The sequence below is a fragment of the Anser anser genome, assembly GCF_964211835.1.
Source record: "Anser anser genome assembly, chromosome: 1".
Classification (NCBI taxonomy): Eukaryota; Metazoa; Chordata; class Aves; order Anseriformes; family Anatidae; genus Anser; species Anser anser.
This window is the reverse complement of record NC_139720.1, coordinates 23,575,959-23,600,519: the sequence shown is the minus strand read 5'-3', so window position 1 is coordinate 23,600,519 and position 24,561 is coordinate 23,575,959. Positions and strand designations below refer to the sequence as shown.

The following is a 24,561-nucleotide window of genomic DNA, read 5'->3' as shown; positions in this document are numbered from 1 at the left end:
GGTGTTCTTTAGACTATGAGGTCTGCCTACAGAAAGGCATCTTAAATGTCGGCAGCACTGGACTGTGAGTTGCTCCAACTCCACCATCCTGGAGCAAGTCACACTTCCAAAGACATGAATGGTAATTAGAACTGGGACTCATTTTTCTTAAATCTAAGCTAAATTTAAATCTAATCCTGTAACTCCAGGTTCCTTCTAAAGATAATAGTGAGTAGTGGAGAAGTGTCTAAAACAGGCCAGTTGTCTTTCTTTCCAGAGGTGCAATCCTGTCCTTTTCTAACTTATTTGCCTCACACCTGCCCCAGCAAGCATAGCTTTGATGTAGATACCTAATTTTTTTGAGGTCTAAAACTGAGGAAAAGTCATCCCAAGTCTCATTGACAAGTAAATATAGCTGGTTTGTAAACTGACGTTTTTGCCACTGACACAATGTAATTTAGCACTACAGTCTCCCCGTGTCTTGGTTTCCCCATTAGGCTTCCATTTTTCAATCATTTACCTTGAGGTTACAAAAAATTTAGGATAGAAAATGTTAGTGAACACAGTGTTCCTAGCAAGGAGATTTCTGAACTTAACCAAGGTGTCTAATTTCAGCTCTCCCATACAAGACACTCACAGTACCTTGAGTAATTATTTTGCTGCCATTGCTTTAATAAGCAACATAAACACAGAAAAGACTCATTGTTCTTTTGCTGATGTGCCTGAGTTAGGTATTATCATCCCAAAGGAAACAAACAAACAAACAAAACCCAACATTTCAGGCTTTTTCTGAAAATCTTTTAAATACAAGAAGACTCTTTCCGTAGTGAAAAGGCATCATGCACATACACATAGTACACGGAAAGAAGTAAACAAAAAAAATAATTCAGTTATTTTTTCCTTAGAAATGAAAAGAGGAGCATCATACATCAGTCAGAGATTACATGATCCATATTCTAGGGGAGGGGATCTTACATAGGAATTTTGTAAACCCGACTCACATCATTATTAATATAAATCAACACTTTGGAGGGTAGTCTTCAGCAGTGTATAAAAGGCTCAGAGGTCTGTGCTGCATGTGTTTTTCAAAGGCAACATCTTTTTAAGCTCACAAATGCATTTTTAATCGCTTTTCCCATCTGCCCTGTGCAACCTTTTCATGTCTCTTGTGAATCCCACTAAAACTGGCAAAAAGACTTCCTCTTAAGGGAAATTTTTGGTATGAAAACTCACAAACACTCTTTTTTACCAGACTTTTATTTGTCTCTCTGTGCACAGACACACAGAGACAACATACCATTTGACATGACCTCAACACCCACCTTAACTCCTAGTATTACTGAAGCATGTCCCATATAAACTGGATTTAGTGGCCAAAAGAAAACCAATTAATTCTTTGTATTTATTATTATAAATACAAATAATAAATACAATTTTCTCTTTCTTAAAAGAAAAAGTATTTTTTTTTTATTTTGTTCAATGAAGATGTATCACCAAGGTAAATTCCTGTGTCCCTTTTGTGAGGTTAATCACAGCACACTCCAGTCTCCACCAGGACTGGCTGGTAGCAAAAGGAAGAAGTGCAGATGGATACTAACAATGGACTAGTACCTTCAAGAAAAATTCCATTCACCTTCTGTCCTAAGATGAAGGTCAACTGTTGCTATTTATTGGTTTTTTGTTTGTTTGTTTGTTTGTTTTGTATTGTGATATGATCTAGGAACCCAGGTCATAACCTATCAAATTCCTAGCCTGCAGTCTGTAGTGTATCATATAGATAGCTACAGTGGAGAAAGTAAAGAGGTAAAGAGGAGCATTTCCAATTTCAGGCTAGCCCCAGAATACTTGTGAATTGTTTCATTTGGACACCTACCCCAAAAACAAGCAGTCCTATATCTTCTCTCTGTGTTAATCCTCATCCCAATCATATTCTTTCACTCAGAGTTTTTCTGAAAACAGCAAAACTAAAGACGGAAAGCTTTTTCAGGCAAAACTGACAAAATTGCAAGGAAGTCATGACAGCAAAGGACAATATGAAGCATTCACAGTCCTGGATTTGCACAAAGGCTGGTCTCCCACATGGCTCTGCTTCCTGCCTAAGATTCTGTTCCAGTAGGAATTGTTGGAGTTTTGCAAGACTAAATGTAAGGAACATGTTTTTTCCATTTACTTCCTCTGGTTATTACTGGGGATAGTTGAAAATATGGACCTGTAGGTCTTTATTTCACCTCCCCAGAATGACTTCAAATTATCTAAAATCTGAAAATAAAAGGGTTCATTATTTCTAATTTGAATGACTCCTTGTCAAGTTAGCCCAGAAAGGTTATTGCAAAAAAAAAGCAGATTTGTTTCCTTTAACTGCAAAATTGTTAGTATCAACACAAAAAACCAAAGCCCAAGCCAAATGGTATCATCTTTTACTATCACCTGTTCTGCACAAGACATCAAGGAGGTTTATGCCCAGCAGAGCAGATGTGCCTACAGTATTATGGGGTCCCAGTGATCCTTGTCATTCTAATGAATCATTAAATTCTGTTACTGATGGACATACGTTATATAGCTAACTGTAAGGTAGCGAGAGATTAATAATATTCTCTAAAGGGTTAGATGGTTATTTGGGTAATAAGGACACCAGAATTACAATAGTAAGGGTTAAATAAATAATATTTATATATATATAAAATATACTTCTCTTTTTTTTTTTTTTTTTTTCAAAAGTGATATAAATCCAACTAGCTGCAAGGCATAGACTGTGTAGTTCTTCCATGATTCCTCTCTACTGGAGAACGTATTGTACCTTCATTTGAGGTGCCTGGTCCCAGCACTACCACTGATGTAGGATATAGGAAAATGTGACTTTTTGTAGGCAATTGCCTATAATCAAAAGATATTCAACAAAAGCTATGTAGACTATGAAATAATACACAAAATATGATAATCTGTATTCATGAAAAAACATTAACCCACTTACCTGGAGTATTCAATTATTTCACTATTTATGGATAACGTGTGCTATAAATGTCAAGATCAATTTAAGAAGTGATTAAATTGCCTTTTTATGTCGTGGTATTAAACAGTGTCCGGCATGCATGGCTGTCACTTCAAAATTGTTTAGTTTTCTTCTATCATAAAAGCTCCATCTATACTCTTACAGTACATGACTAGGAAAATGGAATGCAGAGGATACTATCAAGCAGTTAATGGCTTAAATACTTTATCTTAATAATTCAGAATAAAGAACAAACGTTTGGAAATACTAAAAGAAACTGGTATAGTCACAGTCAGTTTGACAGTGATGGAGACAAAGAAGTTTGTACCTATTGTGTAGTGTGTTATAGAGGGAACAAAAACTGAGGTATATACATCTATAGTGTTGATGAATTCAAATATGCAAGAAATACTTACATTTTTTTCTACTATATATCCAGTAATTGTGGCTTAAATATTACATTCATATCTTCTAGTGAAATACCTTTGTGCTGAAATATTTTGGGTGGAAAATTTGAAAGGTGAAAAAAAAAACATAAAAACACTTTAAGCATGAGACCTAAAGAAAGTTAGCTTTGGTTGAATAGCCACACCACTGGAAAGCTTTAATTTTAAAGATATGTTTCAAGTGACTTAAACATTGTCTTTACAAGAACCTTCATTATTCTATGACACATCTGTATAGCCATTACTCAGAAAACTGAGTGCCAATTATAGACTATGTTTTGCTTTAATAAGTGAGAAAATCACCTTGGCAGTTACATTACTGATCCCAATAACATTACCTCTCTGTCTCTCTGGTTGAATTTCCATGGAGGGTTGCACAGAACAATAGCAATGAAATGAGCTAATCATCCACATAAATAGAGATGATTGGAAAATGTTCTGTCAAAATTGAGTTAATCAGAAAATGTTTTTTATTACCTTATATGGAAATTTTGATTTCATTTGATTCTCTCCCTCCATGTTTTTTCAAAGAAATGAGAAACAAAATGTGCATGTGTAAGGGTTGTTTTTTTTTTTTTTGTCTTGTTGTGTTTTGTTTTTCCTAAAAAATGCACAGTTTAATTTCAGGTTGTCATAAAGAAATGATGGCAATTTTTAATGTTTTTTTTTCAAAAAGTCCAATGAAAATACCCTATGCATTATTCTAGTAGCAGCATATCTCACTTTAACCTGAAGAAACCTTTTATAAGTTCTTTCCATATTTTTTCTTTATTTTCAAAGGAGAATGATTCCAAGTCTTTTAATAGATAATTAACCCCCAGAGGCAGATGGTCTTTGCAAAGCAGGTACAATATTAACACAGTAGTATTTGAATATTCTGATGTGCTTATTTATATGTTTCATTTTCAGAGGCAAATTATTGATTATGCAAGCTGTGGGGTTTTTAAAAATCAATCCCATGCTTTGTAAATCATACAGAATAAGCACATCCCTTTGTTTTTAACGCTGGAAGTGTTTAGTGAGACTCCCTTTAATGGTCCAGGAAATAGTTTAAAAATGCAAATATTTTCAATGGAATCAAAGTAGGGCTTGGTAGTAAATTCTTTTATGAAAACTAATCATTCTACACTTTCTTCCAGTGTAGCATATGGAGAGAAATAATGTATGATAAAATTCAGAATAAGGCATTTTACAACAGCAGATTTCTTTCTTTAATGATACAGCATTTCTGGGAAGTCTGTGAATGCTTAAACACAAACATTTCTTAGAACAACGTCATACGCTCTCAGGACCTGGCTTTCCTCTTATACCAATTTTGAACTAGTATACTCTCCTAGAAACATTTAACCACCTCCTCAACAGATCAAGGCCCTGCTTTTTTCAGGCACAACCACATAGGAAAATTGAAGTCCACATTTCAAATAAATTGTGATCTAGGACATATTAGAAATAGTTTTTCTGATGAGGAGATTCTTGTGTTATACTTGTCAAAGCATTGTTACTTTAGTGAAAGTCAGGGTAGCTGCCTGTAATGTGAAGAGCTCAGACTGTCCTTAGTATCTAACTCCAACTTTCTCTGCTAATGAAGATATCTGCAGTTTGGATAAACCTGTTGTGAGGCCTGGATTGAGTTTATATTGCTCAAGGTTATTAACTGAGTTACTTCAATCCAGATAGAATTCTCCTCCCTGTCTTGAAAAACAGAGATTACAATGTGTATCTTCAAAGGTAATGCTTGTGAGGGTAGTCTGTGAGAATTATATATTTTTCTGGTCAGAGACTTCCCCAGTTCATGATGAATTTGTCTCTGAAATTCCCACCTCCAGATAAAAGTGACAAACATATCCATTGAGAACCATAAGGGAAGAAGATTTTTCTTCACAGCTCATAGTAAAATTAACTTTCCCTCCTGTGTCCTCTGACTTTTTTTTCTCTCTTTTTAAATTTTTTTTCTTGTTTTGATCTTCAACATGTAAAAGAAAAGACAATATGTTGTATTAAGGCAATAGAGAACGTAACATAAGAAATGGAAATACTGCCAAATTGTAACAGGCGTACAGGATACGTGTACTAGCTCTTGCTTTAACTATTTCTAGTAGCTAGCTGCAGCTGTACACGAGTCCAATGGAGCTGAACATTCACATTTTTTACTCTATTTTTTTTAATAGACTGAGATCTCTTCTGCTTTGTAGATGACCAGAACTGATGATAGAACCGTAATAAGCTTTCTATTCTTTATAATGAGGATACTCTGGAAAATGCAAGAACCGTATAACACAACTATTTACTATTTCCCAGCCTGCACAGAATGTCCCAAGTCATCAAAGATGTCTCAGCACCACCACACCAATCCCTCAATTAATAAGACCGATTAATTCAAACACAGCCCTGTGGGGCTGTGTAGATCCAGCTGAGATTAGGAAATGGTGGAAGCACAATAGTACAGCAAAGTGCCTGAGCTAATAAGTTCTGCCAGAAAATTTGTTCTTTTGGACATGTTTATTTACAAACGAAATAATCTATCTACAAATAATCTACAAATAATAACAGCTGACATTACTGTAAAGTTATTTTGGGTACTTCTATATCAGAGTCATTTTCAACAGGGATTTCATGTAGACTGTGTACAAGGCAGGTGCTTAGGAGAGAGGTTTGAAGTGAATTTGTTCTCAAATAACATAAGCTATTTGCATTCCACAGAGATATTAAGAAGTACAAAGGAAATCCCCTGAGTAGGCTTCCTTCATTGGATTCTCTTACTCATTTTGCATTACATACCTCCAATGACATTTCTGTTGCCACTCTTTTGAGTGACTGCAGGACCACTGAGAAATGTCATTTTGTATCAAACCAAAAAGAAGCACCTATTGCCTACCATGGATGACAGGTTCTTAACCACAGTATACTGCATTATTTCAGTGGCTGATGCATTTATTCTCCACCTACCCCTGTCCCATATTCTCCGTACTTAAATCATTTTAATTTGAAAGGAGAAGAGGAAAAATTTGCAAATATGGTAAGGCAAATACAGAGCCTGGTATACAGCAGGTGGTCTTCTCCCTGCTCAGATTCTAGACAGTGGATGAAAACTGTAAGTAGACGGACTACTAAATTTGTGGAGAATAATAACTTTGACAGGCCCTTACTTACCTGTTAACAAAAGAAAGATATAAAGATGCCCCAGATAAACAATTCCTTTCCAGAACTCCTGCTCCTGCTTGTTCCTCATCATTTTGTATAGCTGAACCACTTTCTCTACTCCATGCAAATGGCTTCAGAGTTTTCCCTCTTTTGGCTTGGACGTACCAAAAATCTTTTCCAGTAATATCAAAACAGAACATACAATTTTGCACTCTCAAGCAATGTACAAGTTACGAACTTAGTGAAAGTAAAACATTGAATCACAGCTTGGGTCCGTTTCACACCAAGGAACCTAAAATCTCCCCGTGGAGTTTTATGGATCAAAATACTGGATGAAGCATTGTTGCATGGTAGACATTCAAGTCTTGTGTCAGAAAAAGTTCCTTAGGATAGAGCGCATAAAATTACATTTCAGAATTAATGTACTTACTTTGTTGATTTAAGTAGCCAAATGGTAGAGAGGATTTTTGAGTTTTATTTACAGTGCTCAAAATGTTGCAACCGCCTACATGGCTGTCGGAAATGAGGATCCTCCTATTGAGTGGGTGAGAGCGGCTCTGACTCTGTAGTAACAAGGGAGAAATCTTAGATAAAGGTTCCTACTATCCCCACAGCCTTATAGATCTTTTTCTTAACTCTACAAATGATATCTAACTTCTCCCTTCATTTATCCTTAGTTCTAACTTAGTCTTCTGTCAAGGAAAAGGCAGAAACTCCAAAAATAAATATAAAATATTTAAATAGCTAGTGAGGACATCTCAGCTTAGAATTTCCTGGGCATTAATAATGACTTGGGTAAATGGCCTAAAGTGGTGACTAGAACTATAAAAACACTTCCTTACAGATTTATCTATTCCCAGGAGATGTCTGGCACCTTGATACTTATTGCTCCAATAAACTACCCATTAAATATTTCTCTCATGATAATCTTTTTATCAAGCTAAACATGATGTTTTGTGTAATCCACAATTGCTTGTGGTAAACAATTACTCAAAGGCAGGACACTTCATTTCATTTTGCTAATTATGATTCCTTTTTTCAGCACAGCCATTTCAGATTAAAAACGTGCCAGCATTGGGAATAGAAATAGCAACTGAAAATTTAATATCATCAACTGTTACCAAAAGATTCATGAGATTAAAAACAAAAATAATGTAGTCTTTAGCTTATAAATTGCATTTCCATTTTTATCACAAAATCCACTTATTATTGTATTTCTTTTGTGTCATTTAAGGAATGGAAAAGTGAATGTAGAAAATGAGAGTAATATGGCAAAGACAAGTTATCTTCATCATAGCTCTTGAGATTTGAGATCTTCAACTTTGTTAATTCCAGTTTAGACCAACAAAATGACTTTACATCTCAGAGGTAAAATATTTCATGACTGAAAACAACAGCTTTCTGTTCATCTTTCTCTGTCAAAGCAAGAGGAAGGATCTTTGGTAGTATGCAAAAATTTAATGAGAAGGTGTAAGACCCTGACATTCCTCATTGGTATCCTAAGCCAAAGAAAACTATTTTAAATGTAGAGTAGTTCTATTCTACATTATTCTGTTCTAAATGTTCTGTTGAAATTCTAAATATTCTATTTAGAATAGTTCTGAGAGAACTGTTCTAAAAGTAGGCTGAAATAAGTGTTTTGCAATGAATACAGAAGTCTGGAACATTTGTGAAAAATAACGTTTGGATCAGATCTTGCCTCATTCTAATGTGGTTTAGTTCATCTCCAAACAAGACATCATTCTGAACAGGTATACTTCTGCACAACATTAAATTTACTCCTTATCAGAATATAACAGGCCTGAAATAATGATGGGTTAGTTGGATTGAGAGCACATATGTAACTTTGGATTGAGTTATTTTCCAGGTGATAGGATTATAGAGGTCCATTCTCAGCATGAGGCACTCAGCCATGGCTTGATTTTCAGATTATTCCTGGGACATATATATTTCATGCCAATAGATGTTACAGGAAAAAAAAAAAAAAAAAGTAATTGATAAAATCACCTAGCAGCATTTTTTGGCAAAACACTACAGGAAATGACATCATTCTTTTTGGCATCAAACCTATACCAACTGAATGACTAGGACATATCTTTGACTGTCCATTTGCAAAGGAAATACTACATGCTGAGTAAGAAGTTAAAAAAAAAACTAATTGGTTCAATGTCAATAATTGAAAACATTAGTTTTTTTGTTGACAGGCTGGGTCTTAGCATGTCTTAATTTGCTAGATGTAGGAATTCCCAGCATTAGGAAGCTTGTCACTGACAATCACATTGTCTATTAGCTTTATTACAGTAATAATGCTGCCCTAATTTTTTACTAAATTAAGTAAATATCTACTTATCACTGCAAGAAGACTACAAAGAGTCAATAGGAACCTCCACAAATTCCCCATCAGATATTTTTATACACATAGTTTAATGTCATGGCCATGCCTTTATATGTACAAAACACCAAGCATGTCACCAGATTAAAAACTGGCATATCATAATGTTTAAAACAACATCCTACTGTGCACAGCTAAATGTCTAGACTCTGATAAATTCTGCAATACTGTGGGATTTAAAGAAAATAACCATCTAAAGAAACAGATCTAAGTTCCTAGGAAATTTGTCAGTACACCAGGTAAGTGGAACTTCTGAGATATAACAGTTTTTCTGTAAACTGATAAAGTTGAAAAGGGAAACTTAATGACTAACAAATATTTAATAAGGAGAAATGAGAAGCATTTGTAGCCAAAGATGTAGTTGAGTAAAGGTAAAACAGGTATGATAGCTAGTGTTTAATTAATGGATGAAGAACTTAAATTCCATTTTGTATTGTGTGTTGAAAGGAACACCACCAAAATTTTCCAATGAAAAAAAGACAACTTATAGAAAATGTGTTTGATTAAATAGAATTGTTTATTATTCTCTGACTTCTTTGGCTTCCTATGTAACATTGGATAAGTCACCTATTTTGCCTGATCCCTTGCTTGTTCAGGATATTATTTTCCTAGCCATAGGGCAGTATTGCTGATAAATTCATTAAGAATGATTAGGTGTTCAAAAATTTAGGTGTAGTTATTCACGTATCTAAGTCTTCAGTTATTTATTAATTCTGCAGGAAATAGATTTGGAAGATGTCTTTGTCTCTATTTCAAACCCATAATTTGTTAAAAATAATGAAGCATAAGGACTGAGTGGCTGCCTAAATTGCAGAATGACATTGTTATCAAATCAGTTCAGTGACAGGGTTGATGTTCACAAGTATGACAACTCAAAAACTGTTTTAAAGGCTGTAAAGACACCCACTGAACAGAAAGAAGAGACTATTTTGGTGCTATCTTAGCAAAATAATTATTTTGAGGAAAAAAAAATTACTTTTGTTTATGGAATACCTTTGACATTCAAATCCCTTCTTCCTGCATCTTGACTCTTACACCCAAATAAACATCACTTTGTTCATATGTCAGTCTGACACCAAAGCTAATGAATGGTTTTTGCTTGAAATATTTTGCTGTGTTATTCCTTTTAGATAACTGGCTGATACAATTAATTGGAAGTGTGTTTTTTTTTTTTTTTAACATATTCACGCATATTTCTATGGTTTGTTAAACTCCATCATTATTCTTGAAATTAGGATGAAATTCCTCTTCACAAATTTTATTCATTGGTCAGTCTTTTTAATAGACAGATATTTCACTAACTTTCTAAAATATATTACACATGCCATGTTTCTGGGAGGAAAAAAAAAAAAGATAAAAGAGAGAAATTATGTGTTTCAGAAAGCTTTAAAGTATTTTTAAAAAATTTGAGAGTTTCTCTAAAATTGTTAATTTTGGCCAGTACTTACTATGACCACTACTCAGTCATAATCAAAATTTTTTTGAAAATCCAAATAAAAAAATTATTTGCAGTCTATAATTGTGTAAAATTAAAAGATTTCTTCTTTCATTGCATGGTCTTTGGAGAAATATTTTCAATTTTCAAAGTACTCCAGAATTAATTCAGAACAAATCTCTGATAGTGTCAAGGTTTTGGCTGGGATAGAATTAATTTTCTTCACAGAGGCTTGTGTGATGCTGTGTTTCGGACTTTTTATGAAAATAGTGGTGACAGCCCACCACTGTTTTCAGTTGTTACAGAGTGCTTACACAGAACCAAAGACTTTTCAGCTTCTTGTACTGCCCTGCCAGCAAGGAGGCTGGGGGTTCACAAGGAGCTGGGGGTGGGCACAGCCAGGACAGCTGACCCAGAATGGCCAAAGATATTTCCCATACCATATGGTGCCATGCTGAACAATAAAAGCTGGGGTAAAGAAGGAGTGGGGGATGTTCAGTTTACCAAGAAATCATTACACATGATGAGCCCTGCTTTCCTAGAAGTGGCTGAACACCTGCCTGCCAATGGGAAGCAGCAAATGAATTCCTTGCTTGGCTTTGTTTATGCATTCAGCTTTTGCTTTACCCAGTTAACTGGTTTTATTTCAGCCCATGATTCCTCTTGCTTTTACCTCTCTGATTCTCTTCCCTGCACCACCTGGGGAGAGTGAACAAGCAGCTCTGTGGTACTGAGCTGCCTTTTGGGGTTAAACCACAAGATTATTATAAAGAAAAATCTCTTGAAAGATCATAGCAATAAAAGCCTTGTACAACTAAAAGTTAAGGACTGTAAAATTGTACCTTAGGTACAAACTCAAAACACTTTTAAACACTTTTTTTTAAAAACACTTTTAAAACTTTAAACTCACGTTTAAATTCTTAACTTCATAACCTATGTAGCACATAAATACAGGCCAGTGAGTCTTACCTCTGTGCCTGGCGAGATCATGGAGCAGATCCTCCTGGAAGCTATGCTAAGGCACATGGAAAATAAGGAAGTGACTGGTGACAGCCAGCATGGCTTCACTAAGGGCAGAACGTGTGACAAATCTGGTGACCTTCTACAATGGGGTTACAGCATTGGTGGATAGGGGAAGAACAACTGACATCGTACCTGGACTCATGCACATCATTTTACACTGTCCCACATGATGTCCTTGTCTTTAAACTGAAGAGACACAGATATGATGGACAGATCCTTATCAGTAGATAAGGAATTTATTCGATAATCCCACTCAAAGAGTTACATTCAACAGCTCGATGTCCGGGTGATTGATTTTCATCAATCGGGTTGCCCAGAGAAGCTGTGGATGCCCCATCCCTAGAAGTGTTTAAGGCCAGGTTGGATGGGACCTTGAGCGACCTGATCTAGTGGGAGGTGTCCCTGTCCATGGCAGGGGGTTGGAATTAGATGTTTAAGGCCCCTTCTATCTCAAACCATTATATGATTCTATGATTCTATTGGAATCTATTGTTGGAACTAGGCCTTACAGCTAAGCCTTTCTGCATGCGTGTTGTCCTGGTTCCAGTTAGGACAGAGTTAATTTTTCCTCCTAGTAGTTGGTAGGGTGCTATGTTTTGGATTAGGATGAGAAGAGCGCTGATAACATGCTGATGTTTTAATTGTTGCAGAGCAGTGTTTACACCAGGCCAAGGACTTTTCGGCTTCTCGCTCTGTCCTGCCAGCGAGCAGGCTGGGGGTGCAGCAGGAGCTGGGAGGGGACAGACCCAGGACAGCTGACCCAAACTGGCCAAAGGGGTATTCCATACCATCTGACGTCATGCTAAACAATATATAGGGGTGGCTGGCTGGGGTGGGGGGGCCGGCTGCTCGGGGATAGGCTGGGCATCGGTCAGCGGGTGGTGAGCAATTGCATTGTGCATCACTTGTTTCGTACACATTATTATTATTAATACTATTATCATTATCACTATTATTATTATTATTGTTATTATTATATTCCTGTCTTAATAAACTGTCTTTATCTCAACTCACAGGCTTCACTTTCCCGTTTCTCTCCCCCATCCCAGAGAGGGAGGGGGGAGGGTGAGCGAACGGCTGTGTGGTGTTTAGCTGCCGGCCGGGTTAAACCACAACAGTGTGCAGAGCAGGGAAGGAGCTGGACTGGATCAGTACTTCAGGAGGACAGGCCACAGGATTGTCTGGATTCAGGATATATGTGGCAATCCTACTTTTGGGTAGATGCTTTTCATCCATCAATGGAATAGACAGCAAAAACTGTTGGATGTGCAGGCACAGCCCAGTCATATCATAGAATCATAGAACGGCCTGGGTTGGAAGGGACCTTGAAGATCACCTAGTTCCAGCTCCCCTGCCATAGGCAAGGATACCACCTGTGGCGTAATGACCACACGGACACCAGGGTTATTTAGGGATCAATAACTTCTACTTCTTTATTGAGGACATAACTTCAACTCCTTATATTGAGGACAGGCTCCTTTCTTATACCATTCACTCTACAGCAGTACTTTTCCACTAACTCATTGGTCAACAACTTTGCCCAGCAACAGCAAACACCCAGCAACTTCCATGTCTTAACAGCTGGAGAACCAGCAGTCCACGACAGCAAGGTGCCTCCTCAATCGCCCTTCTTTGGTCCTTCTAAACTCTTCACATTCCTCATGGCCTCATTTTTAAGAGTCTGATGTTATCACCAACCATGGGGCTTGTCGACCCCCATGGCCACACTCCAACAGCCACCCACTATACCAGATTTTCCAGTGCCTCATCCAACCTAGTCTTGAACAGCTCCAGGGATGGGGCATCCACAGCTTCTCTGGGCATCCTGTTCCAGTGCCTCACCACCCTCCGAGTGAAGAATTTCCTCCCAACATCTAATTTAACTCTCTCCTCTTTTAGTTTAAAACCATTCCCCCTTGTCCTGTCATTATCTGACTGAGGAAATAGTTGTCTCCATCTTTTTTATAAGCCCCCTTTAAGTACTGAAAAGCTGTAGTAAGGTAAATCTGGAGTCTTCTCTTCTTCAGACTAAACAGCCCCAACTCTCTCAGCTTTTCTTCGTAGGAGAGGTTTTCCAGCCCTCTGATCAACTTCGTAGCCCTCCTCTGGACCTGTTCTAACAGATCAACACCCTTCTTGTGCTGGTGGCCTCAGGCCTAGACGCAGTACTCTAAGTGGGGCCTCACAAGGGCAGAGTGTCCTCCTGAGACACAGTCAGAGTGCAGGAAGAGTTTGTTAATGACCAGGAAAATGACAAGCACTACTAAGCGTGTATTCTCCATCATGTAGGATGTAACCGCATCTCCAAAGGGAAGCCAAAACAAGAAACACTGAAAAAGAACCTGCCTGACAGTTTAGGTATATTGTCACTTTCATCTAGTGGAAAAAAATACTTTTGAGTTTTGAGTGAGTCCAAAGAGGCACAGAAAGGTACCTCTGCGTATTTGGAATACACAACTTCCAACTTTCTTCAAAGTGTTTTTGTATTTGTTTGTTTTTCTGTTTTGTTTATTTTTCTTTTTGCTGATGCTGCTGATGGATATCCTGTCCAAGATGCTAGAAACCATGCCTTGCTTATATCTGAAAGGATTTAAACAAGAAAAAAAAAAAAAAAAAAAAAACAAAAATAAACACACACACAAACCCACAACATATCTGAAGCTTTATAAGACTGTCCTAACAATTGACTTACTAAGCTGTGCCTGCAAAGGTTTCAATATATACTAAAAAAAGAGTTGATGAGTGGATATAACGTGATAGACTAATAAATCACTGAAGTGAAGAAGAGTTCTCACCATTCTTCTAGTGGTGATTTATGTTTTTTTCAAAAAAAAAAACAAAAAAAAAAAACAAAAAAAAAAACCTCACTCCCAATAAAAGGAACAGACTTTGGAAAGCAACAAAAATACATATCCTCCCTCTTAGCTGAATTTTTTAGCTATTTGTGTACTAAATCATGCTTCTTAACACTAGTTCTCTCTGTCTAGTTTCATGACAGATGCCTTCCCTTTTGATTTCTTTTTCAGCATCAAGATGCTAATGTAGAAAAAAGCTCTCTAATGTAGTCTGATGTCTAGAAAATTCTTCTTGGTGGAACGTAAGTGAATTCTCAGAGGAATAATTCTCTGTGTTTTTAATAAAGCTGAACTTTATAATGCTATGGAGGTGATGCATACTCTTCCAAGAATTTTTTGAAAGAGAAGAGAGACAACCTGTCTATTTTGAAAAGAGCCTGGTCCTGAGGATGTGCTTGGCTAGTGCCACAAATGACTGTTAGGTGACTCTTGATCATAAGACAGTTGCAGAGCTATTTAGCTCAGTAAAAATTAAAGTTTCGTACATGTGAAGAAGTAGAATTTCTATGAAAATTCAAATTCAAACCAGAGACTTCTGATACTTCCAAGACTGTTAGAAGGGAGTTCGACTACCTATATTCTGCATAAAGACAGCAAAGTTATGTCTGATTCCTGCATTTGGTGCTTAAGCTCCATTCTAAGACTAACCCTATCTATAAAATTTTATTGTTATAACTTTCAAAATTATTGCCTACTGAGCAGAAAGAGACAACTATCATCTATAAATAGTTTCTGATACATAGGATCCTTTTACTTCTCCAGGATTCCTCTTTTGGTGGGAAAGAAACAAATAAATTTGGTAAGCTGTACAGTCTAATGAATAAAACAAGGGATTAATATTTAAGAAATTTGTCTCACTTCTTGATTTGCTATTAACTTTGTGAATTACTTTGAACTATCACCCCTTTCCAATCCCATATTTGGATTTTCTGTTTGCATTAATATCAAACTCATTTTGGTGTAACTCTGTTGTTTCTAATTACTACTATTTCCTAGTTAATAGTGTTGCAGATGCCACTCTACAAATTTAATAAATCATGCTAGATATAATCTGAACCAAAATAGCACATCTGCTATGATTCCATAACAGTCTGGTCTGCTTTGGAATTAGGAACAGATGTTGCATTACATTAGAAGGGAAAATCTGGCTAGTAGAGAAGGGTAGAAAAAAACATGACTCTTTACCATTACCATCTGCTTCTTAATTCCTTGACGTATATTGGCTTGGTACTTAAAGATATTTACCTTTGATATATTTTAAACTAAGTTAATAAATTAAATGATAGTTTATACTTCCAACACTGAACAACTTGAGGCATAGGTTTTCACTTCCAGTCTAGAATTTTAGTTTAAGTAAGTAAACTCTCTGGAATGAGTTTCTGTGAATTACTCAAGTTCGAAGAGACTTCAAGTGAGTCATATGCAGTAGGTCATCCTCCTGAGTCATGGTAGAACTGATGCAAATATTCCTATGGCCCAAGGACTTGCTGTGATTATTTCAAATGAGTTTATTTCAGTCAACTTCCTTGCAGTTGATTCTTCTGCCAGAAATAATTATTAAGCATCCTTTAACACTTAATTGCATTCTCCCATGCCAGGACACTATTCCGTTTCTTATCCTCTTCTAAAACAAATGATAATAGCTTGTGACATAAGATTTCCTCCTTGTAAATTGTATTGCTAGTCTTGTGATTTCTTTTACATTTTATGTTACATTATAGGGCATTCATACCCTCTCATTGCTTTGTTCTTTTATCCAATACTCATCGATCATGTTTTAAATATCTTAGGAAGCTGGAAGCTTGCTGCTCTTTTTTTTTTTTTTTTTTTTTTTTTTCCTCTACAGATTTCTATTCTATTTGAAATGTACCATCCCTAAACCTGTGTTTTGTTTCAAGTAAAGCCAAAACTGCACTATTATCCAGCAGTTTCCATCAGGACTGATTTACTATGATGATCCTTTTGATACAACCCAATACAGAAACGAACTTTTTATGATTAGGGAGACACCATAAACATAAATTATGGATAATTTATATTTAATTCAATCCTTATGCCCTCCTAAGAAGTCTTGGTTTGTGTTCTTGAACTTGATAATCTCTCCCACGTATGAGCTTACTTCCATTTGTCTTTACTGCGCTTCTTTATTGATTTTAGAATCTTGTTCCAATTTAAGAAGAGTGTACTATGCTTTAATCTTAACTTCTAAAATAATTTAAATCCATTTCAATTTTAATTTTTGCATATAGAAATAATGCATGTTTTACAGCACTTTCCAAGTCTTCAGTGACATTTTGCTACACCTTGGAATCAGAACTGGTTTTCAAGACCCTATATTCAAGTTAATATTGGAACATTGGAATTACTTTACTTGATTTCTTAAAATGGTGTGTGCCTAAATTATAGGATTTCTACCTAATTCTTCTATGTCCCATAACCATATAAGATTTTCAGTTTCCCTACCGAGTGTCTCCAGTATCATAGTCACTTAGACTATGTCCAGGGGTGATACTTCCTCCTCTAGAATTCCAGTCAAATACACAAGGAAGACAAAGAAATTCTGCTAGCTGCATAACATACAAGGAGCAAACAGTGGCACTCACACTCATGCAAAACCTCTCCGTATTTTCTAAGTGTTAGTGTTAAACTGACATATCTTGAATTAATTTAGTAGAATGCCCCAGCTGTACTAGCATCTACATTGTTACTTCTTCTATACTCTTAGTCCACTAAGGATCACATGCAGTTTCTTGTTCTCTGTAGTACTGTATATCTACTGCACTCAAAGAGAAAGTTACTTGATGAAAAGTTTTTCTACTCCTTCCTCTCATTACTTCTGGCTTATTGAATAGTCAACAGATTCTATTTTAAAATATTTTTTTTTTCAAAAAAAAGGTCCTTATGCTAGATGCTTCTTTTTCAGCTTCCCCAAAATTACTTCTGAAACCCACTTAGATAGCAAATACTTTCTTAGCTCTGTGTTCATTTCATTGCTATCTGATTCCTCTTATTTCTACTAACATACAGACTCAGGTCCAGTACTGACCATCCAAAAATCATGTCCTACTAGTTTCCAACTGTAGTTTTAGTATGAGTCTTCTGAGGGAGTGTTCCTAAAACATTGAATATCATCGTAGTCAGAAATGTTCAGGGTTGCAGGGAAATGTCCTTTTGATGATCTTTATTGTTCTTGGCCTCTGCAAGCCAGCTGATCAAAGTGCTTGCAGAGTGTTACTGAATGTATTAGAGCACAGAGAAGTAAAGCACTTCCTTACTCCAGCTACCAGTAAAATAAGTAAATAAATAAATAAGCAAACATATGAATGAAGATAAAGAACATGAGTTGTTTGCCTTATGCTGAAAGTGATAAAAGCAGAGGCTCTACTCCCTGAGGAATGAGAGACAGTGAGTGGGCACACATGGCTGCGTAATTTGCTCAATTAAGGACTGAATTGCATTACTACCCTCAAAGAGCAAAGCAAAAATCGGATCAGTTTGTTCATTGACTGGCCCCTGCAGTAACACTTTGGAAAAAAAAAAAAAAAAAAAAAGTATTATTAGAGCATATCCCTTCAGAAAGAGTCCTAATGTGTCCCTCAAAAGTAGGGGGGGTCTCCCACAGGGGTCTCCCAGAGGCAACAATGAGTTTATTGGGTACAATATCAGATATGAGATATCTAAAATAAATGTGAATTTATCTGAAGAGCAAAGGAATTGCCAAATCAGTCGGAATGGCCTGTTTTAGTCCATGTCTTGAATCTGGCTGTTAGCAATGCAAGCAAAATCAAAGAAGAACAGAAGAAACCACACAGAGAAAAATCATTTATTATTATGCCAGCTAATGGCTGTCTTATCTCCTGAATCACAAAATTTCATATTTCGAAATTTCTGCCCCTTGAATTTCAGGAAATATGTTCCCTTAGTGGTGAAACCAGCTGTTGCTTCGACAATGTGACACATAGCACATGCATAATCTTTTACAACTATGAGAGTACATAAGGTGATTACATTTTGTATTTATTAAAATGCATCTCTGAAGATGTATTTTTGTTTTTGAATTATCTTTATTACTGAGCAGTGCTGTATACTTCTTATTAACTAGGAACAGAATCAGAAAGAATTCAACAGTGGATACTCTTTGTTTTTCTCTCAGGATAAAAGATGTTGAAGAGTGAAAAAGGGAACTTTAAATTTAATTCAGATATTGCTATTGGTTTACCACGAAGTTTGTGTAGTTGAAATCCAGATGCCAGTGCTAAAATAGCAATGTGTGTTAAATAATGGACTTTCTCTTTCCTTAGCAATAATACCTCTGATTAATGGCATACGAAAAGGTCTTTTACAAAGGAAGTTTATTGAAGTTCATAAATTTCGTGCCCAGCCAGAAAAGAATCACTGATGCATGGTTTCAAGGCTCAACTCAAGCTTTGGTATGTGCAGTCACAGTTAATTGTACCTTACTATAAAACAAGCACCAAGACATTTATTCTATTCACTCTATATAAGGGCATGAGGATCTAGCTCTCAGTGATATTTTGCTGATATAGTGATACTGCAATACTAAACTTAATTATATTAAATGCAGGGCAAAATTCAGCTGTAAATATTATAGCACAAATTGTACCTTGACATATACCTATGGTGACCCTACCAAAGTCAAAGCACAAAGATTTCCCAGCAGAGTATGGCCTTATGAATAAACTGGTATATGATATGACATACAGCTATTTTTATCATAGCTGGGAACATGAAGTAGGGGGAAAGCACTTTGTATTCTTTGCAGATAACTTTAACACAAACTAGCCCTTTTTGTTTCCAGAGATTCTCCTGAAATTCTATTCAAAATAAACAAGGGTTTTGCCCCCCAAATAATATACAAGTGATTCATGAAGTGCTTATTCTAGATCAGAATGGTACTATATAGGAGAGTATCACGTTTTTGAAATCAATGGGACCGTCCCTGGTAAATTATCTTTCATCTAATACATTCTGTCATTTTGTGGAAATTTTAATTGGATTGAGAAATTAAAGGTAAAAAAATATATATATGATAGTCAATAGCTGTTTATTTCTAAGTCAGAAGTGATTACGAATATCAACATACTTTTATTCTCAAAGTTCTTGCCTGTTGTAGATAGATTTGAACCTCACACTACAAAATAGCACTTTTGCTACTCTGAGTGACAGAAAAAGAAAAAAATATTTTGAAGTGAGCTGTTCTCTTATGCTCTCTAAAATTCTCACCAGAATTGATGTCACTGATTGATAAAACTCAATTTAGCTTGACTGATAGATCTAAGCTTGGAAGGACTGTAGTATATACATCTTTTTCCTGTCTTCTTTGTGCTGCCTTTAACAAATTTCACAAAGTTTCTCTGGTGCTTGTCCACTTTGAAGAAATGCTGAATATGTCTCAAGCCTGAGCTACCATTTCTTCTTGGGTCTGAATTGGACTTTTCAGTATACGTGTGAAGGCAGAGGAAGAAGTGAGGACTTCTGAAAGGGCTGAGGCATGCCAGTGCCCAAGCTGAGCATGCAGAAAGTAACTGATTTCTTGACATTGTTGGTAATACCACCATCGTTGCACATACAACACTCCTAAATGTAAAAATTGACCTACCCATCCAAATGATAATTTTAACACGTTCTCTCCTCATTGCCTGAGTACATTGTTACACCTGTGCCAATAAAATAAATATTGCCTGCTTCTTTTCCCTTCCCTTCCCTTCCCTTCCCTTCCCTTCCCTTCCCTTCCCTTCCCTTCCCTTCCCTTCCCTTCCCTTCCCTTCCCTTCCCTTCCCTTCCCTTCCCTTCCCTTCCCTTCCCTTCCCTTCCCTTCCCTTCCCTTCCCTTCCCTTCCCTTCCCTTCCCTTCCCTTCCCTTCCCTTCCCTTCCCTTCCCTTCCCTTCCCTTCCCTTCCCTTCCCTTCCCTTCCCTTCCCTTCCCTTCCCTTCCCTTCCCTTCCCTTCCCTTCCCTTCCCTTCCCTTCCCTTCCCTTCCCTCCCCTCCCCTCCCCTCCCCTCCCCTCCCCTCCCCTCCCCTCCCCTCCCCTCCCCTCCCCCCTCCCTTTTCTTTTCCTTTTCCTTTTCCTTTTCCTTTTCCTTTTCCTTTTCCTTTTCCTTTTCCTTTTCCTTTCCTTTCCTTTCCTTTCCTTTCCTTTCCTTTCCTTTCCTTTCCTTTCCTTTCCTTTCCTTTCCTTTCCTTTCCTTTCCTTTCCTTTCCTTTCCTTTCCTTTCCTTTCCTTTCCTTTCCTTTCCTTTCCTTTCCTTTCCTTTCCTTTCCTTTCCTTTCCTTTCCTTTCCTTTCCTTTCCTTTCCTTTCCTCTATAGCTATTTTTAATACCTTTACATGTATCAACCTTTACCTGCAATTTCCGTGCAAGGTCAAAAATGAAGTATCCTATAATAATTATTTTTTGTATTTTTCTAAAACACCTTTTCTATACTACTGCTCTAATTTATAGAGTCTGACACTGCAACCTGATACTCATTTATAGCATAATTCATTTGGACACAGTAGAGGAACTTGTGTGAAGTAGTGTCCACAGCTATAATTAACAATCAGATTCACAGACTACAAAACTCCTTTTATACGGACATTCCCAAAGCAAACCCAAAAGTCTCTTGAACTATATGGAGTAAAGATTTTCACCTAGAAAAATGGGATGTTATCCAAAATGTTTGCTTAACCTGGAACAATTCCTTTAGCATCACAGCCTCGAGTGTGTTGAAGATTCTGATAATATATTAGTATGGCCAATGACATAATGGGAATGTTTACTGCCCTTCATAATGGCACTGAAGGTAACCCCGCTGAACAAATATTGGGTGAAGAAAGGGAAACCTGGTGAGATTTGGAAGGCACATGCACAGATTAATTAGCAGAGATCTGAGCTGAGGAGAGTCCCCACTGTTAAGTATTTATTATTTGTATTTTAGACAGTGCTGTGGATCGTACCTTTAACCACTAGCATTTGCCTGGAGACAATCTGATTCAAACCTGTCAGAAGTTACTAAATGAACAGTGAACCAGTGTTCTAATAATTATTTGGTTGTGGAAGAGCTCTCTGGCTTTTCTGTAACAGGCAAACACAGCATGGTACAACTAAATGATTATATGTTAATGACTGCAGTAATTTAAGGCTAGGCAAGAGCTGGAGAGCAGTATTCAAGTGGGCTGAAAATCTGTTCAATTGAGTGAACTACTTAACACCTCTGCTGATGGGCTGTGTTCCTGTTACCAGTAGTATGCTTGAAGGATATATTTATCTGTTTTCATATTTTAAGGATATGCTGTAGTGCTCATCTTAGTATCTTTAATTGGCCTTGTGTAAATATACATGAATTTCAGACATTTAAATAATAAAGGTCTGGCACTGCCTGTGGATTTATGGACTTAGTTTTAATTGACCTACAGGAAGAGAGGAATTAAAACAATATATATACACATATATATATATTTTTTCCTTTGGTTTTCAGAAATGATGTGAGGACTGTGTATCTGATAATCCTTTTTAGGACTGGACAAAGACTACTGAACTGTACTTCATTTCTAATGCAAATACTAAGTGATTCAATTCATTCTTTCTCCTGAATGAATTGTCAGTAATTTATAATACGTAAAACTGGGAGAGAGAAGAGAATATTCCAATATAACAGACTATTTACTGTGCTAGCACATCTATTTGGACTATGTCTTCTGCTATGCTCTCCACTTTAAACATTTAAAGATGGACTTTTTTAAACAAAGCTGTTAAGTCAGTGAGAACTTTGTTGGACAAAGTAGTTTGAATTGTGTCTTTCATCAACACTGTATATCTGCAGTATCTTTTAAAGTCTGTGAATTAATACATATGTGATGACTGTTGCTAAGTTATCATTATGTTTAAGTCCTTTCAAAACCTCTAAAAATTCTTCCCAAAGCTTGTCATCTTCATTCTGTATTCTTCCTCTATACCGGTCCCTCAAAATCTCTCAGATATCTTAGGGGACATGTAATTTGCCTGTACCATGTTAACACCTGGCAAAATAATGTGTGGCATATGGCCTAGTAGCCTATGAAAGCACAAAGGCATTTGGCATTGCATGAAAAATTAAATTTAAATTTCTGAGTAAATTAGTGGCAAGGGGATGCAATTTTCTATTTCACCTATAGACCTCCAAAAACAAATTGTAGTTCAAAGCCAATGAAGTATCTGCTATGACAGAAAAGTGCCTTACTCACTCTCTCTGCATCTGCTGATAGTTTCTTAGCAAGCTCACTAATGTAACATTTTTTTATGAATACAAAAAAAACACAAACAAAAACAAAAGATGACATTATATTAAAATGTATAAAATGTGTTAGTGATTATCATCAGCTTTTCCACCTATGTTCATTTTTATGTGATACATGATGCTTTTTCTGTGTGAAATAGCAGTATCTAGTGTGTGACCTAGTCTAACATAGTCACATTTAATCCAAAAGTTCCTGTCAGTGAAGAGAAATAAGAAGGGGAAAATAATGAAAGGGATGCATTCTTTCTGTCCTGATTACTTTCGTAGGACATTTGAAATAACTTCATATATAGTCATTTTTTTCCTTTTACATTCCTTCAGCTCATCTTTACTATGTAAATGATTAACATTATACACCTATTTGACCCCAACACCATATTCTTTTCTGTTTTGAAAAGGTCATGGCAAAGCAACATTGCATATTTTTTTTTCCTTTGTAATTTTAAAATATTCGCATTATAAACAGAGCTAATTCTTTGATAAAGTTAGGAAATTTAATTATGACTTGAGCAAGTGGACATCATCCCTTTAGCAAGCTAAATACAATCTGGCCAGATTGTCAGAGATATAATGCCTCACCACCTCCCCGTTGCTTGGCACCTTTAAAAAAATAAAAAATAATAACAATACAAACTTCTTATTTAGACACTAATTTGAGTCTCCTGAGTTGGAAATGCTGACATGTTCAAACTCCCCTTCACAATATGGATTTTATAACCTGTACTTACCTCTACTGGGGTGATCATGCAAGGTTTGGATGAGACACTGATTCAGGCTACTTCTCATTTTCTGGACTGGCTTTCAAATCCTCTGAAGTTACCTCACCACAGGTAGGAGATAAGAAATTTGAAGGGTTGTTACACAGTGTCAATATTGATGGAAGGCTGGTAGAAAGTTATTTGGCACAGCAGGCCATAACTAGAAATTCACTCTCAGCTCAGTGATCTTTTTCATGTAGGCCACAAAGATGCTGCAACCTCACAGGGAGGGTCACACTTTTCAGACTTTCTCTCTTTGGTTTTGAAACAAAAAAGACACATACATTTCTTGAAATCATACAGTGACATATCATTAAATGAAGAATCCAATACATAAAAAGGAAAGCATAAGAGAACTTCTTATTCCTGTGGTCCTTCCAGCTTCCACACATTTTTTTTAATTTTATTTTTATTTTTCTGTAGTTTTAATTATGTTGTTTCTTCCTCTGCTACTTAACTTTTCTTTCACTACAAAGATTTAATTTTAACTTGGCACTTGGCATAATGCTCTTTATCTTTTGCTTTGGATTTCTGTCTTTCACATTTCTTCCATGATATAGTGTTCAGCTTCATAGATGTTATTTTCCCACTCAAATCTGAGCTATAGCAGCAGCTCAGATTGTACCAGTCCTCCACATCTACAAATATTCTCCTACTTGCCTAGTAGGTCACCTTTTGTTACTAGATTGAATACATCCATTAGGACTGTGGTAAAGACACCAAATTTGGGCTGCTTTGCTGGCAGGAGATGACAGACCTGTAGGCAAAGGAGCCAATGTGTTAACTGGAGAGATGAAGGAAGTTCATGGACAGTGGACAAAAGGCTGAGGAGGTCAAGGAAACAGGACAGTTTTGCTGGTGGATTCTTTTACACTAGGGGAATTAAATTTTGCTGGGTTTGGTGGCAGATTCTTTATGCTTTATTTTACCAGATGTTATCCAGATATTTTATTGAGATATATTTCAAAGATCATCTGGACATTTTCACCCATCCAGTACCTTGTAAAAGAGAATACTGATAATACTCTTCCTTGCTCTTAATTTTGTCATATTTTCAGTTTCTGAAGATTTACTGATTTTTATGTTTATTTTTGATAACGGAGTAATCAGTAGTCCTGCAGTTCCTTCCTGCCTTGGCATGAAAGTCTACTATAAAGACCAGTCAATCCCTTTTAAGGACCAGCCAATTCCAATGGACGCACTGAAGCTATGAACCTAGGCACTTTGCTTAGGATGTCTGATCTAGTTAGTAGTCAATGCAGTCAAT

At 36.4% G+C, this 24,561-nt stretch overlaps 1 protein-coding gene and 1 long non-coding RNA gene across 9 annotated transcripts in view; both read right to left on the bottom strand.

Annotated features, from left to right (window-relative positions):
* POT1 (protection of telomeres 1) overlaps positions 1–24,561 on the bottom strand; it is a 629,477-nt gene that overhangs the window by 386,148 nt on the left and 218,768 nt on the right. The window lies entirely within an intron of this gene.
* The window catches only part of LOC310898382, a 45,916-nt gene that overhangs the window by 3,743 nt on the left and 17,612 nt on the right, over positions 1–24,561 (bottom strand). For 3 of the 8 annotated variants that reach the window (XR_014583257.1, XR_014583258.1, XR_014583259.1), the window contains one exon: positions 23,265–23,356. This is a non-coding gene — a long non-coding RNA (uncharacterized lncRNA). Of the gene's footprint in view, positions 1–7,024; positions 7,119–13,753; positions 13,986–23,264; positions 23,549–24,561 lie in introns of those variants that run through there. The other 5 variants (XR_014583255.1, XR_014583256.1, XR_014583260.1 and 2 more) reach the window with 4 other exon arrangements.